This window comes from Chiloscyllium plagiosum, chromosome 4 (genome assembly GCF_004010195.1).
Source record: "Chiloscyllium plagiosum isolate BGI_BamShark_2017 chromosome 4, ASM401019v2, whole genome shotgun sequence".
NCBI lineage: Eukaryota > Metazoa > Chordata > Chondrichthyes > Orectolobiformes > Hemiscylliidae > Chiloscyllium > Chiloscyllium plagiosum.
The window spans coordinates 119741037-119758088 of NC_057713.1; the positions used below are offsets into that span (position 1 = coordinate 119741037).

The window sequence follows — 17052 nt, forward strand, 5'->3', positions numbered from 1 at the left end:
GAAATGAGCTCAGTGCTAGTTATTGTTGACATCCAACTTTGCCTTTGAAACTCACTCACCTCACACTGTTTCTTACTCTTGTCTGGCACCGTGTACATACTCTATAATAGTTATATGTACTTCTCAAGGACACCATGAATTCTAGCACATCACCAGATATCGTCTTTAGGAACCCAGTCACTAGTTTTCTTTATATTGATGAATATAAACATCATGTTATATTGGTCTTCCTGATATGTCAAAATGATTTGCCATTAAACAAATATAGCATCAGAGGTGCTTCTTCTATTCATGAATCTGATGGAATTTCATGAACATTCACAACTTTTCTCAATCTCTGTTCCGTTACTCCCTCCTATAAAAGTGATCAATAGAAACTAGAAGTTATGGAAACAAGATTCATGGATATCAGATAGGATGGGGGTACCTTTGTGAACTTAACAAAGGAAAACCAAAATGAAAGTTAGTTTATACTTCCACCTGGTTGGTATTCAGTGACTCCTAATTAAATATGTTTATGCATTTGAATCAAGTAAAAGCTGATAGTTGGCTCTTGGGTTTCTTTTCTCAGGGTAAATGGACAATTAACAGTCACTGACCACATGCTGAGAAAGAGCAGAATCCAAAGAGCATCCAGACTCAGAACTATATCCCAGCAGGAAGTTAGATCATTAGAAAATAAGTAAAACAAACAGAAGCTCCTAATATCATGGAAGCAATGTAACCTGCTGATTCACAACATCCCAATTGATGCATTGTAATGTCATTACAGAAAAAAAAAACTCAACTTCCATCAAAAATCCACAAAAAAATGATACAGGGCCTTGCAAGAAACCATGAAGATTGGGACAGAAACAAACCTTTCAAAGACTTCACATTACTGGTTTTACGTGCAATTTAAAAGGTAATAAACAATGATCATTTACCTTGTACTTCGTTGTCATGACATTCTTTCAGTTTAGTCCAAATCTCCTTAAATGCATCAATGGCAGCCTCCGCTGTACTTCCGGTGCCTGGGCTCCCACAGCTTGCGCTGGAGTTATTCATGGTATGGTTTGTATGCAGATTTTCAAAGTTACATACTGTAGTTAAAACTCCTCAAATCAATTTTCACCTGCAAAACAGATTAAATAAAACTGATCTTAAAGATTGAAAAAAAACAAAATTCCTCACCATCCTATTTTCCTCTCTTCTCCAAAAGTAAGCAAATAGATGAAGACAGAGACTCTTCAGCTCTTTTGATATCAGCCATTCCAGGAAAATCCTGAACAATCTATTACAATACAATTAAAAAACGTGTTATCCAGCATCCCACCCACTGGAACCTCCAATGTTCCTACTAGGTGTTATTGTTAGCATATAAATGCCAGTTTTGTCAGTCAGAAGTAATTGTGAAAAGAAGTAGAAGACTGAAGTACATTCTCTTGTTGATTACCGTGAAAAGAATCAAAGGTGGAGAGGCATGAAGCCTCTAAGATGCAGTATACGTCAAGCCACTTTTTGTATTTGATTCTTGCGATGATCATCAACTGCAATGAATTAACCAGTATTTTTGATTTGCTGGCACCCCTGGTGTGATAGTGAATTTTACTGTATATAGTAATGTAGTAGCTTTGCAATATTTATATACAAAAGTAATACCCTAGCTGCAAAGCAGTCATCTCAGCAACTGAGTCACATTGTTGATCACCATCCATGTACACAAGTCCAAGTGTAATTCCTGAATTTATGCTGGACTTTAGCTCAGCAGCCTTCAAAGAGCATTTCCAGTAGTACCCCAGAGAACTATCCAAATAAGGATTTTAAAATTTATTATTTTGTGGGATGTGGCACCATTGGCAATGCCAGCATATGCTATTTATCCCCAATTTCTTTGAGGGTAGTTGCAACGATATTGTTGTGGGTCTAGAGTTATAGAATGCAGGCCAGACCACAAAAGGACAGCAGATTTCATTTCTTAAAAAGAACATTCATGAATCAAATTCATTATTATAACAATTGCTGGTGGTTTCATGGTCACTATTACCAAGATTCGCTTTCAATTTTGAATTTTATTGAGTGAATCACAACCCCACCAGCTGCCTTGGTGAAATGTGAACCTCTTCCCCAGAGCATTATCTTGGGCTGCTAAATTACGAATTCAATTAAGTTACCAGTACACTACTATTGCCTCCAGGTGGAACATAAATGAGCTCAAACGTGTAATTATGTGAGAACCAAATGTAAACTTGTGAAACTTGCTTATGACACAATAACAGGGAAAGTTGTAGATACAACATATGCGATATGACTTGCCCAATTTGAGCAATTCAACAATGTAAATTATTAAGTACTGATGAAAGAGAATTAAGTGAATCAAATATATAATGAACGGAACTGAATTGTCGAGGACAAACTAGGATGATATTCGTGGCAGTGGAAGGGTGTGGAACAGCCATAAACTTTTGTGGCACATCATTGTAAATGTACATTATAATGTGAGAGGAAAAAATGTTTGCAGAAATCAATCCTATCTATTCGAACTTCTACTTTAATATTAATATTCTGTTGTTCTAGATTCTCACAAGAAATAGTTTCTTTGCATCCACATTATATCTCTTTGAATTTTAAACACCTTAATTAGGCACTCCTCAACCATACAAACTCAAGAGAAGCCGGATCAAGTTTATGTTGTTTAAGTCTTTAATGCCCTTAAGCTATCCAATGATGAACAACACTAAGAACAGGTTTTCTAGACATACTAAGTCAAAACCAAAACAAACAGTAACAAATAAATACAAATAGAACAAAGTAATCTTTGTCCCAATAGCATGGGAATGTAATAAGACACTAAAATGTCGCTGAATGACACTGAAAATCAACAGAATACTGAAATATATAGCCAAAACAGTAGAACACAAGTTGCCACTAAAGTTTTCAGTCCTTGAACTATACCTCATTCGAGATCCTTTCAAATTGCGATATTTGTTTTTCTGTAGTCAGCCACCATTGTCTGGATACATTAGTCAGTCAATCTTCCTCACAATAATTGTGCCCTCACCCTCAAAGCACACCTCCCCTTGAATGTAAGGAAGTTAACGCAGATATGAATATCAATGAGCATTAAGGAATCCAAAGCAGAGGAGAAAAGAATGTGCAATAGAATTCCCTATTACTACACTTGAGCTTATTGGATCAGCTGGATGCAATACAGAGGAAGTCTGCATATGGGTATGGAAGCATATTTGAATTGCAGCCCATGTAAATGGATTAGACTTTTATTAACAATGGAAATCGAAATGCTATGACCTGCCCTAAGGCATGGTTCTCCAGTTTACAGCGGTTCCTGATATGATATCTCAAACCATTAAGTATAAAAGGGGAGGAGAAATGAACTGGCTCCCCTTAGAATTAGGTTTTATTGTTACATATACGCAAGTACAGGGATATCCAAGTACAGTGAAAATATACGATCTGAGGAACAAAGGTGCCTAAGTTCAAAAACTTAGGTATAAATTATAAAAATAAAGTTAAAAGTTTGAGATCACGGCCGTTCTAAAGCAGACAAATTTTCACTGGGCTTCATTGCACTGGTGAAGGGCTTCCTGGTGAAGGACTTTTGCCCGAAACGTTGATTTTCCTGCTCCTCGGATGCTGCCTGACCTGCTGTACTTTTCCAGCACTACTCTAATCTTGACTGTAAACTCCAGCATCTGCAATACAAACTTCTGCCTTCACTGCACTGGTCTTCATCAAAATAGACAGCAGGAAACGGGAGGTCCTCAGCAGCACAGTTTAGCAGAAACAGTGTGACTGCACTGCCACATCCTGTGACCAAAACAGCGTGGACATATCACACTGGGAGTTCTCCAGTTGAGTCTCAGCTATAGTTCCTTTTTGCTCTTATAGATGTTTGCCTTTCTTTGTACTGCTCATTAGGTCTTCAATAACACGATGTGGAGCTCTTCTTCCACCGCCTCTGCCTCCGTGCCTCCTCCTTTGACAAAAATTCCCCAACCTCCCTCAGACGACCATTTCTCCCTCCTCCAACCCTCTTCCTCAACTTGGTCACCACCTGAAAGCAGTGTACCCGCCCTAGATCTCTTCATTACAGACTGCAGACGTGACAGCTGCTGCCTCAATTTCTCCAACCACCTCACCCACTCTAACTTCACTCCCTCTGAACGTGCATCACTCTATTCACTCCGCAACAACCCCCGGTTGACCATCAAACCTGCTGAAAAAGACAGGGTGGTGGTAGTCTGGAGAAGGGATCTCTAAGTCGCAGAGGCCAAACGCCAACTCTCCGACACCATGTCCTACCTCCCCCTTGCCCGTGACCCCACCACGATCCATCAGGCCAAAATTGAACGCACTGTCTGTGTGCCTTCATTTCCTCTGGTGATCTCCCCTCCACTGCCTCCAAACTCATAGTCCCCCAGTCCAGTACTGCCCTGTTCTAACTGCTCCCCAAGATACACAAGCCCAATTACCCTGGCTGACCTATAGTCTCGGCATGCTCCTGCTCCATCAAACTCATCTCGTCCTACCTCAACTCCACCCTCTTCCCCCTTAGTTCAGGCACTTCCCACTTATATCCACGATACCAACCACACCCTCCAGTCTCTTCAGGAACTTGCGGTTTCCCGGCCCCTTATATACGTCCATACCCCACATGGATGGCTCCCAGACCCTCCGCGTCTTCCTTTCCAAATGACCCATCTAGGCCCCCTCCACCAATACCCTCCTCTGCCTCGCCGAACTCTTCACCCTCAATAACTTTTCCTTTAACTCTCTGCATTTCCTCCAAATCAAAGATGTGGTCATGGGCACCCGGATGGGACCAGCTACACCCGCCTATTTGTCGGATATATCAAACAGTCCCTCTACAGTACCTACACAGGCACTGTACTCCAACTCTTCCACTGTTATATCGATGACTGCATCAGTGCAGTGTCCTGCACCCAGGCTGAACTGGAGCAGTTCATCAACCTCACCCACTTCTTCCACTCTGCCCTCAAATTCCTTTGGTCCATCTTGGACACCACCTCCCCGAGTTCACCATTTCCATCTTCAGCGGTATTCTCCAGACAGATGTTCGTTATAAACCTAGAGACTCCCATAACTACCTGGACTACACTTCCTCCCACATGGTATCCTGCAAGAACTTCATCCCAATCTCCAAATTCCTCTGCCACATCTGCTTGGACGAGGAGACATTTCACTCTCAAGCTTCCCAGATGTCCACCTACTTTGAACAACATGCTTTTCCTCCCCCCGTCATACAGACTGCCCTCAGTTACACCACCTCCATTTCCCGTTCCACTGCTCTAATCCCAACCCCTCCCCCAAAGCAATAAAGACGGAGTTCCCCTGGTCCTCACCTACCACCCCACCAGTCTCCGCATCCAAATCAACATCGCTAAACATTTCCAACAACTCCACTGGATCCCACCACGAAGAACATCTTCCCTTCTCCACCCCTCTCTGCCTTCTACCAAGAACGGTTTCCTTCGACAGTCCTTGGTGTGCACCACTCTCCCCATCAAATACCCTAAACCCTCAGATAACTTCCCCTCCAATCGGAAAAGATGCAAAACCTGCCGGTACATCACCTCCCTCACTTACATCCAAAGCCCAAACAGTCCTTCCAGGTGAGAGAGAGATTCACCTGCCTCTCTTCCAACCTAGTTTACTGCATCAGGTACCCCCGGTGTGGTCTTCTCTACATCAGGGAGACCAAACAAAGTTAGGGAACGGTTCACCAAGCATCATAGCCGAGTCCGCAGGGGGTGACCGGATCTCCCAGTCACAGCCCATGTCAATTCCCCAACCACTTCCTTTCCAACATGACCATCCTTGGCCTCCTCCATTGCCAAAACGAACCACAGCGCAAATTGGACAATCAACTCCCTGGGCAGTCTACAGTCTGGAGGACTCAACATTGAGTTCTCCAATTTCAAATTGCCTCCCTTCCCATCCCTTAACTCTCTTCCCAGCCCCTCCCCTTCCTTCCACCACTCCCTATCACCAACCAGATTCATTCCTCCCACTGACCAACCAGGTTGTACTCTATACCTGTCTTCACTTATCCCCACTTCACCGTGCCCCCACCATCCCCTTTATCTGCAGCTCTCCCCACACCCAGCACGGTGGCTCAGTGGTTAGCACTGCTGCCTTACAATGCCAACAACCAGGGTTAGATTCCAGCCTCGGGTGACTGTCAGTGTGGAGTTTGCACATTCTCCCAGTGTCTGCGTGGGTTTCCTCTGGGTGTTCCGGTTTTCTGCCACAATCCAAAAATGTGCAGGTTAAGTGAATTAGTCTGGGTTAAATATCAAGCAGTAGGGGAATGGATCTCGGTGGGTTACTCTATGGAGGGTTGATGTGGACTTGTTGGGCTGAAGGGCCTGTTTCCACACTGTAGGGATTCTATCATCCCCATCTATATAAAATCTATGGATCAGTCTGCGAATTGCACGTGCAGAGTGAATATTTGAATGTCACATCCATTGAAGTGAATGTTACCAGTCGTGTTAACAGACTTTGTCGAACTGTCGATTTCAACATTCTTTGGTTTTGAAGGCTGACTAAAACTCTTTTATTCTGATTCTTTTCAGGGGTGGCAAACTGACAGCCCTCAAAGTGGGAGACAGAGTTCTTCTTTGCAGGGCAAATGTGTTTAAAAGTATATTCTCAGAGCTGTGACCCTTGTAGCACACAGGGTGTCAGGCTACTAACTTACACAGACTGGTGTTGCTTTTTTTAAAAAAAAAACTCGTTTTATAAATTCCTGAATGTCCCAAATACAAAATTGGCAAGATGTGCCTCTCTGCTAAGAGGGGAGTCAGAACACTCACTGTTATATTTCTCCCTGTATTTGAAATTTCCTGATATTCTACAGGTGCAACATTCTAAGGGTCCCACATAGTACTTGGCCAGAGAGTGAGTGAATTTATAAAATCGTAGAATCCTTAGAGTGAGGAAAAAGGCCATTCAACCCATTGAGTCTATACTGACCTTCCAAACAGCATTCCTTCCAAATCCCAACCCTATCCTCATAACCCTGCATTTCCCCTGATTAATTCACCTAACCTGCACATCCCTGGACACTATGAGGCAATTTAGCATGGCTAAGGCACCTATCCTACACATCTTTGGGCAGGAAGAGGAAACCAGAGCATGCAGAGGGAACCCATACAGACACAGGGAGAATGTACAGACCAGTCACCAGAGGATGGAATCAAACCTGGGTCATTGGCACTGTGAGGCAGCAATGCTAACTACTGAGCCACAATACTACCCCTTGCAGTTACAGGGATCATTAACATTAGCTACAGAGCCAGAATATTAAATTCCTGCCTAATGACAGGGATCATTTAACATTAGCTACATCTGCAATTATTCTGTGACTGGAGTAGACGTCTTAAAAACCAAATCTTAGTGAAAATTAACTAATTCCATTAGGATTCTAAGCCAATGTCATGACACAAATTATCTAAATATCCACATGATGTCAGAGGCAATTATAAACATTGTAGCAAGAACTTCAGTAAGGCATTTGACAAGGTTCCCCATGGAAGACTGGTTTGCAAGGTTAGATCTCATGGAACACAGGGAGAACTAGCCATTTGGATACAGAACCGGCTCAAAGTTAGAAGACAGAGGGTGGTGGTGGAAGGCTGTTTTTCAGACTGGAGGTCTGTGACCAGTGGAGTGCCACAAGGATTGGTGCTGGGTCCACTACTTTTCTTCATTTATATAAATGATTTGGATGTGAGCACAAGATGTTCAGTTAGTAAGTTTGCAGATGACACCAAAATTGGAGATGTAGTGGACAGCGAAGATGGTTACCTCAAATTTAAACGGGATCTTGATCAGATGGGACAATGGGCTGAGGAGTGGCAGATGGAGTTTAATTTAAATAAACTTAACGGTACGGTCCTAAGGCGCGTTGCTGAACAAAGTGACCTTCATGTGCAAGTTCATAGTTCCCTGAAAGTAGACTGGCAGATAGATTGGATAGTGAAGGCAGCATTTAGTATGCTTTCCATTATTGGTCAAAGCATTGAGGATAACAGTTGGGAGGTCATGTAGCTGTACAGGACATTGGTTAGGCCACTTTTGGAATACTGCGTGCAATTCTGGTCTTCTTCCTATTGGAAGGGTGTTGTGAAACTTGAAAGGGTTCAGAAAAAATTTACATGGATGTTGCCAAGGTTGGAGGATTTGAGCTATAAGGAGATGTTGAATAGGCTGGGGCTGTTTTCCCTGGAGCATCGGAGGCTGAGGAGTGACCTAATACAGGTTTACAGAATCATGAGGGGCATGGATAGGATAAATAGACAAGGTCTTTTCCTCAGAGGTGGGGGAGCCTAGAACTAGAGGGCATAGGTTTTGGGTGAGAGGGTAAAGATATAAAAGAGACCCAAGAGGCAACCTTTTCACACAGAGGGTGGTGCATGTATGGAATGTGCTGCCAGAGGAAGTGGTGGAATTGCAACATTTAAAAGGCATCCGGATGGGTATATGAATAGGAAGGGTTTGGAGGAATATGGGCCGGGTGCTGGCAGATAGGACTAGATTGAGTTGGACGATTTGGACCGAAGGGTCTGTTTCTGTGCTGGACATCTCAATGATTCTAAGTCTAAACATTTTATGATATTTCACTATATTTATCCCATAGCAGTTAAATAGTTTGGTACCTATACAATAACAAAAGATCACAAAATGCTTTACAAAAATGAAAGTATGTGTTTGAGTATTTTTAATCAAAAAACACATTTTGTCAAAGCTTTTCATCTTGCACTCATCAGGATATTTGCATGAAATACAAAGTTAAAGGAAAACAACAACCATACTATACAAGAGGAGAGTTCTGATCAGTTGGCAAGGGCACTATGATTATAAGAATACACCAGTTAACGATGACTAATAGTTAATTGCCAAGCTTTATTTGAACATTAAACAGAATAGACTGACTGTGATTGGACATGGCATTGCCCTCAGAAATCAGAATATTTATCACCATTATTGCTCCTTTGAAATGGCAGTGCCTATAGTTATTTGCAGACAGAGCAACAAGACCCAATGTATTAATACATGTAGCTTCCATTACATTATCTTTCAACCCCAATGGACAATCCTAAACTGGTTGTCAGGTCTCTGCACACTCAGGATTATCCAGCAAACGTTGACCAATTGCAGAATCACATCTCAAGTTGGACAGTGTGTTGAGTTTTGCTGACCACATGGTGTTTGAGTATGGTCAGTACCAATGTTGCGAACAGCCAAAGGGATATGCTGTTTTGATCCAATCTGCCAGTTAATAGTACATATGATGTTCGCATCTAGCATCCTACCAGCATAGAATCGCAATCTCGTACTAAAGGTGCAATTTTAAAGATCTGATATTTATATACTTCCTATTCTTTTGAGTGGCTCCTTTATATTGTCCTGGATTGTGCTCTGATCTGCAAACAGACTCCAGAATAGGACCCATTCACACGCAGGGATTTGTCCATACACATTACCCATTTGTGTTTCATAAGAACATCTTTATGGCAGCATCTTGTTAGTCGCAAAACCCAGGGATGCTCTGGAGCCAGGAGGACATGTGAGCAGGCTTTGGTGAATGATAAGAAACAGGACAACAATGTTTTCTATGAATTTGGATGGATTTTGAAATTTTAGCAAGGACAACATTGGAAGTGAGAGGTCCAAAGTGGATTGTTTTCCACAATAGTAACAAGTGTGGCAGGAAGCAGCATTCAGTCTGGTTAACAAACTATGCACCTTGTTTTAAATTGAGCCCTGCTTAGGGTCAGACAGATTGAGATGACACACCATTAGGTACACTGACAATTCATTTAAAAAACAGACATTTTAATGGTGAGGCCACCTGCTGGCTGCATACCATAAATATGAAAGTTCCTTCATGTGGCCCTTCCAAACATGGTTCACTGTAGAATTAAATCAGATACTTTCAAAAAAATATTTGAGTACAGGTACATGATAATTTGAGACACGATATTTGTTATGTACAGGACAGTATGCTTGTGAGGAAGAGAGAACTTTAGAGTGATAGTTCCTTAAGTTTTTCACCAGAGACTTTCTTGCACAATAACTGGACCTGTTGCAGACAGTTAGAGATTTATTATTACTCCTACAATGCATTATCGTAGCATAACACTTCTTTAACTCCCAAATGTACAGCCAAACTTGGCAATATCTAATCATTAAAACTGCATAGTACTAAAAGCTACTGCACTACAATGGTATCCAATTAATTTACAATACAAGGGACTGAAACTATTGACTGAAATAGAATTGGAATTCAGTGAACTGGATGAAAAGAATTTATTTTAAAGCTGGAGATTTCAAGTATTGTTAGGAATGAGGGCTTGTTTTGTCATGCCTTTCTATTCAGCTTCTCACGTACTCCTGGACTGCGACTGGTTAATCAATTACCAAATGAAAGTTCAGAATGCTAGCTTTCTGTTTTCGAACATAAAGTATCATGTACAGGTATACGTATATATTTACATTTTACACAAACACAAGTATTGATCACTGCAGCAAGTTAATTTTCTGCCCACTCGATTCATACTTCAAATTCAAATCCAATAAAATATAGAGACTACCACCGTACTTTTGAAAGAAAACCTTTCCAACATAAAGTGGAAAGTTACTCATTTTCAAACTTTAGAAGCATTGTCTCATCCAACTTCATATCAGAACAATTGTTTTTATACCACAGGCTTAAAATATACAAAGTTCAAACTTAACTTAAAATTCGATTTTATGTTACGTACCTTTAAAATTATGTTGCGAAAATTTATCTTGGCATTTCCTACATCTGCAATCCTTACATGTATTAAAGAACGCAAATGCATGGACCAACGTCAGTCACTTACAAGACTGTTGCTCAGTTCAAGGTGTCTGTTTCTGCCAAGGCACATATGTAAATGCATAATGGATAACCCAATATGCTTTTCACAACTGGTTGAGCAGGTTTGTGCACTCTCAGTGATCGGGAATCAAACCAGAATCTGTTGGCATAACAGCCTAGCCAAACTGGTTTTGCACTCAACTAGAAACTGGTTCAACTAGTCTGCAAAGAAAAGTTCAAGCTACAAAGGTGATTCAAGAAAACAGGCCACCCTATCAACTCCGAAAACAAACCTGGGATGCGGTTTCGAGTTAAAGCCCTCTCACTCAATAAAACTATGAACTGGTTTTAAAATAATGTTCAAATGTTGCAATTGATTCTGATGTACCAACATGTTTTAATTTTAATACATCAATGATTAACTGATTAAGTCAGGACAACAAAGGTAAAATTCAAAATACTAGCCCAAGTCTCCCCTTGTTGGTTAAAGTGCTTATGTCCTGAGGTGGCACAGTATGAGTGTTTTAGTTGTCATTGTTAAATTTTTCACACATGTAAGCATTGAAAAACCAAATGCAATGGGATAAACGCAACACAATAAAAATAACTATTGATAAGAACAAAGATCTTTCCAGTAGATAAACATTAAAATCTAGAGTTTGGAACTTTGGACATGAAAAGCAAACAAGGGATATACTGACTGTATCCCCATAACTTGCTGCAAGCCAGTTGCAACCTGAAAATCTCCACCTACTATATTTGGGCAGACACGCAGTAACAAATTGCAAATTAAAGAAATTACTGCTGTCACATTTTCTTCCATTTATACTGCACATAGAGATGTATTCAGCAAGGTGACACTGGCAAGGCATGTGGGGTTGATAGAGGCTTGGAGAAGAGATATGCAATATTCAATTCGTTAATCTGAGTAAACACTTCAGGTTGATGACAGTCACACATTGCTCTGAACAAGGTTTAGCCTTCAGCCAATACCAAATAACAGAGGCTGTTCAGTCACCTATTTCATTGTTGTTTGTGGGACATTGATGCATATCAACTAGCGGCTACATTCTCCAACAACAGTGATCACTCTTCAAATAGAGTGATCAGATTTTTAGAAACCAAAACGGAGACACCTTCAAAAACCATGGAAAGGTGGGGCTCCATGATTAATGACACACTGAACAATCAACGGCAGGGTTCTGAAGGAGAGTTATATTGTACTCAAAATGTTAACTGTTTCTATCTCCATAAATGCAGCCAAGTCCTGAGTTTTTCCAGCTGTTCAATTATAGGATAAAAACAATCCAGGAGTTTGGGCCATAACAAGTGGAAAACAGAGTTGAGATCAAGATGGCAAGAGGAAAGAATAGGGAGCAATCTATGCTTGGAATTGGAGAACAATGTTAAGGTGTTAAACAAGTACTTCACATCCTCCTTTTCTTTGGAGGAGGAGAAACATAGGTACATAATTCTGGAAGAGGGACTATGAAGCTCTTGAGCAGTTTGTCACAGGGAATGAAAAGACTTAAAAGGTGAATAAATCCGTAAGTTAGGATGAGTGATATCCCAGGTTGCTGTGGAAGATGAGGCAGGAAATTACAGGGGCTCTAACCCAAATTTTCAATTCCTCTTCTGGGTATCAGTGATAAGAAACCATTAGAGAAAATTCTGAAAGGGTTAATCTCCACTTGGAAAGACAAGGTTTGACCAAGAATAATCAGCTAGACTTGTCAAAGGGAGATCATGTGTTGCTGGAAAAGCGCAGCAGGTCAGGCAGCATCTAGGGAACAGGAGAATCGACGTTTTTCGGGCATTAGCCCTTCTTCAGGAAGAAGGGCTAATGCCCGAAACGTCGACCCTTCTTCAGGAAGAAGGGCTAATGCCCGAAACGTCGATTCTCCTGTTCCCTAGATGCTGCCTGACCTGCTGCGCTTTTCCAGCAACACATTTCCATCTCTGATCTCCAGCATCTGCAGACCTCACTTTCTCCTCAAAGGGAGATCATGCCAAACAAATTTTAGTGAATTTTTCAAGGAGGTAACCAGGTGTGTAGATGAAGTACTGTAGTTGGTATAGTTTATAAGGACTTCAGCAAAGCCTTTGCCAAGGTCCCACATGTGATCCTTATGAAGAAGACAGAAGCACAGGGTAATTTAGCAAACCTGACCCAGCTTTGACAAAGGGTCAGTTAGACTCGAAACGTCAGCTCTTTTCTCTCCTTACAGATGCTGCCAGACCTGCTGAGATTTTCCAGCATTTTCTCTTTTGGTTTGAGATTCCAGCATCTGCAGTAATTTGCTTTTATCTGACCCAAATTTAGTCTCGTGATAGGAGACAGAGGGTGATCATAGAAAGTTGGTGTCCTGTGGCGTACCGCAGGGATCAGTGCTAGGTCCCTTACAGTTTGTGATATATATAATGGGGTGGGGAACAGGACAGGAAGGTGACAGTTATTAGGCTTGCAAATGACGTGATAATTGACAATGGTCGAGGTGGTCTTGGGTTACAGGAGAATATAGATGGATTGACTTGATGGATAGATCAGTGACCAATGGGATTTAATCCTGACAAGTGTGAGGTGATGCACTTTGGAAGAAGTAACAAGATAAGAAAGTACTCAATGAATGTTAGAACACTAGGAAGAGGAACAGAGGGATCTTGAGGTACTTGTCCCTAGATTCCTGCAGGTACCAGACAGGCTAATTACATAGTTAAGGTGGCATAGAGGTACACTTGCATTTATCAGTCATGACAAAGATTATGAGAGAAGGGCGATTATGCAGGGGCTGAGTTTGGTTAGGCCAGAGCTAGAATACATTGTGTAGTTCTGGTCACCACACTGGAGAATCATCCTACAGTGCAGAAAGAGGTCCATCAACTCTGCACCAAGCCTCAGAAGAACATCTCATGCAGACCCACCCCACCAGCCCAAATTTACTATAACTAATCCACCAGTATGCACATCTATGGACACTATGTGGGCGGCACGGTGGCACAGTGGTTAGCACTGCTGCCTCACAGCGCCTGAGACCCGGGTTCAATTCCCGCCTCACATTTTCAGCTCTGATCTCCAGCATCTGCAGACCTCACTTTCTCCGCCAATTTAGCATGGCCAATGGACCTAACCTGCACATCTTTGGACTGTGGGAGGAAGCCAGTGCTTGGCAGAAATACATACAGACACAGGGAGAAGGTATCAACTCCATACAGAGAGTCACCCAAGACTGGAATCAAAGCAAAGTACCTAGTGCTGCGAGGCAACAGTGCTAGCCATTGTGCCACCACGCTGCCCCTATCCTATATAAAAAATGCGATTACGCTGGAGGGGCTGCCAAGGGGATTCAACAAATGCTGCCTGGGATAAAGCAGCTCAGCTATGTAGAGTGGCTGGTTAAGCACAGGTTGTTTTCTTTAGAGCAGAGAAGGCTAAGGTGACCTGAGCGAGGTGTGTAAGATTATGAGGGACATGGACAAGGTAGATAGAAAACAACTGTTCCTTTAATTGAAGATCAATAACAAAAGGGGCATAATTTTCAGGTGAAAGGTAGGAGGTTTAAGAGATTTGAGGGAAAACCTTTTTCAGCCAAAGGGCATGGAATTTGAAACTGCCTGAAAGAGTAGTTGAGGCAGGAAACCTCAACCTGAACAGTACTTGACTGCGCATTCAAAATGTCATAACATTCAAGGCTATAGGCCAAGTGTTGGAAAGTTGCATGAGTGTAGACTTAGAGTAAAGTTTTGCCAGTGCAGACTCACTGAGCCAAACAGCCTCTTCTTTCCCTATTGGACTTTCACCACCCAGTCAATGCCATGAAATAAATGTGCAACCGAGGCCTTAGTCATTAGCAAAAATCATCTAATCGGATAGCAACTAGTTGGCAGCAACATCAATTGCTGCAAATACCATGTCCTTGCGCATGAGCTCCTTCTAATTGGATGAAGCCACATGCCACTCACCAACTTAATGGCTGAATTAGCTGTTGCCTGCCCGAAAGTTGAGGGTAGGCCGACTCCAGTAGAAAAGAGCTAGGTTACCTTGGAGGACCTTCTAAAAGCCTGCACGTTGGATAAGCCAGGTTCGTTATTTTTAAAACGAGTGCCCAGAGGATTTTAGAAGAGGCAGACATGGAATGGGCTGGCCTGAATCCCAGGGTGCAGTTCAGCACACAGGTTTAATTGAACTTGAGGTGTGGATAAAGGAACTGAGCCACAGTGGTGATCAAAACCTAGACATTTTAGTCATCTGAAGAAAATGATTGGGGCACTTAGGGGAAAACCCAGTTGGCACCAACCAAACGGAGAAGTTGGGTCATCTAAATTTAATAATAAGTATTAATTAGATGTGAAGCTATTTGAAAGGTCCCAAGCTTGTGAAGCATACCATGTGGATGCAAATTTTCCCCTCATTTTTGTTCCACGATGTCATGGCTTTTGGGGCTTATGCTACTGTAATTTCACACAAGTCTTATGGCTTTCAGATTTCACTTTGAATTCAGATTTCAGTATATCACTCATGACTTCACTGAAAGGTCTTCTAAACCAATTCCAAAGACAATTGGCCTATAGAAAGGCAACAAGGAGGCAGCTGGAAATTACAAAAACTTGGCACAACTGAATCAGCTTCACTTTCTCAGAGGTTCTGTTGGTTTCCCACCTGGCAAAACATTTGAGAAAATGTAGCCTCTAAATCTTTAGACAGATTCATTGACACAAATAGATGAACAATGAATCTACAAAAATAAAAATCATATCAGAAAAAGGAAGATGTTGTTATACCCAATTCTTGACATGGCTAAGAAAGATTGGGATGCATTTTCTCAACAGCCATCCTTTTAGCTCCTTAAGAATTTTGTGTTTCAAACAGATTAACTCACATTTGGTCAAACTCCAGTCTTGATTTACTTAATCTTACAGCAAAATCCCTTTATACAACAGACCAGTGTACTGAAGCTGAATTACACCACCTCGAGACTATATATATGGATGTAAATTTGCTCGCTGAGCTGGAAGGTTCGCTTTCAGATGTTTCAACACCATTATAGGTAACATCATCAGTGAACCTCCAGTGAAGCATTGCTGGTGTGGCCCGCTTTTTATTTGTGTTTAGGTTTCCTTGGGTTGGTGATGTCATTTCCTGTGGTGATGTCATTTTCTGTTGTCTATACAGTGAACAAGCAAAACTCTTATCGTTTACAAAATACCTTGCAAGAACTGTAACAAACACTATATTGGACAAACAGGCAGAAAGCTAGCCACCAGGATACGTGAACATCAACTAGTCACAAAAAGACATGACCCACTCTCACTACTATTTTTATATACAGATGAGGAAGGACACCACTTTGACTAGGACAACACATCCATCCCAGGACAAGCCAAACAGAGACAAGCCAGAGAATTCCTTGAATTCCTAGCAGCATGGCACTCCAATCAGAACTCTCTCAACAAACACTTTGACTTGGATCCTATTTACCAGCCCCCTGAGAAAAAGAACTGAAAATGACATCACCAACCCAAGGAAACCTAAACAAATAAAAAGCCGGCCACACCACCAGTGCTTCACCGGAGGCTGACTGACTATGTTATCTAGTATGATGACAAAATGTCTGAAAATGAACTTTCCAGCTCAGCGAACATCCAGAACCTCAACCTGACCTAAAAATCTTCTCAAAACCTGCTAACTATATATACACACGTGTTTTCTTAGAGCAACATTTGCAGTTGTGATCTATGTGCTCACCAATGCATTATGCAATCATATTCAGATTTTTTCCACTCATTTACCATTCCATTTGCAAATTGTCTATATCCATATAATTATGCTAATGTACCTTACAGCCACCCTTGATATCTCGACTTATACTCTGCCTTGTATTATATTCTGCTCTTATGGAGATTTCAACTCTGTCAAGGGACTAGAGAAGCTGGAGTTATGCTCCTCCAAGCTAAATAGATAATGGGAAGATTTAACATAAATGCTGAAAAATATGGAGATTTCTGATAAGAATAAATGAGGTGAAATAATTTCAACTGGCAGCAAAAAAATTAGCAAAAAGAAAAATGCAAGTGGAGGAATTTCAATAATCTGAAAAGCCCTGGCAGATAAAACGGTGGAAGCAGACTCAAGTATAAATGGGATTTCAGATATACGGAAAAAATTCAGGGCGGTAAAGAGAGTA

The 17052-nt window shown here is 41.5% G+C and overlaps 1 long non-coding RNA gene across 4 annotated transcripts in view; it reads right to left on the reverse strand.

Annotated features, from left to right (window-relative positions):
• Window positions 1-885: 885 nt before the first annotated feature.
• The window catches only part of LOC122549353, a 69663-nt gene continuing 53496 nt past the window's right edge, over window positions 886-17052 (reverse strand). For 3 of the 4 annotated variants that reach the window (XR_006311498.1, XR_006311501.1, XR_006311499.1), the window contains one exon: window positions 892-1114. This is a non-coding gene — a long non-coding RNA (uncharacterized LOC122549353). Of the gene's footprint in view, window positions 1115-17052 lie in introns of all 4 variants that reach the window. The other variant, XR_006311500.1, reaches the window with a different exon arrangement.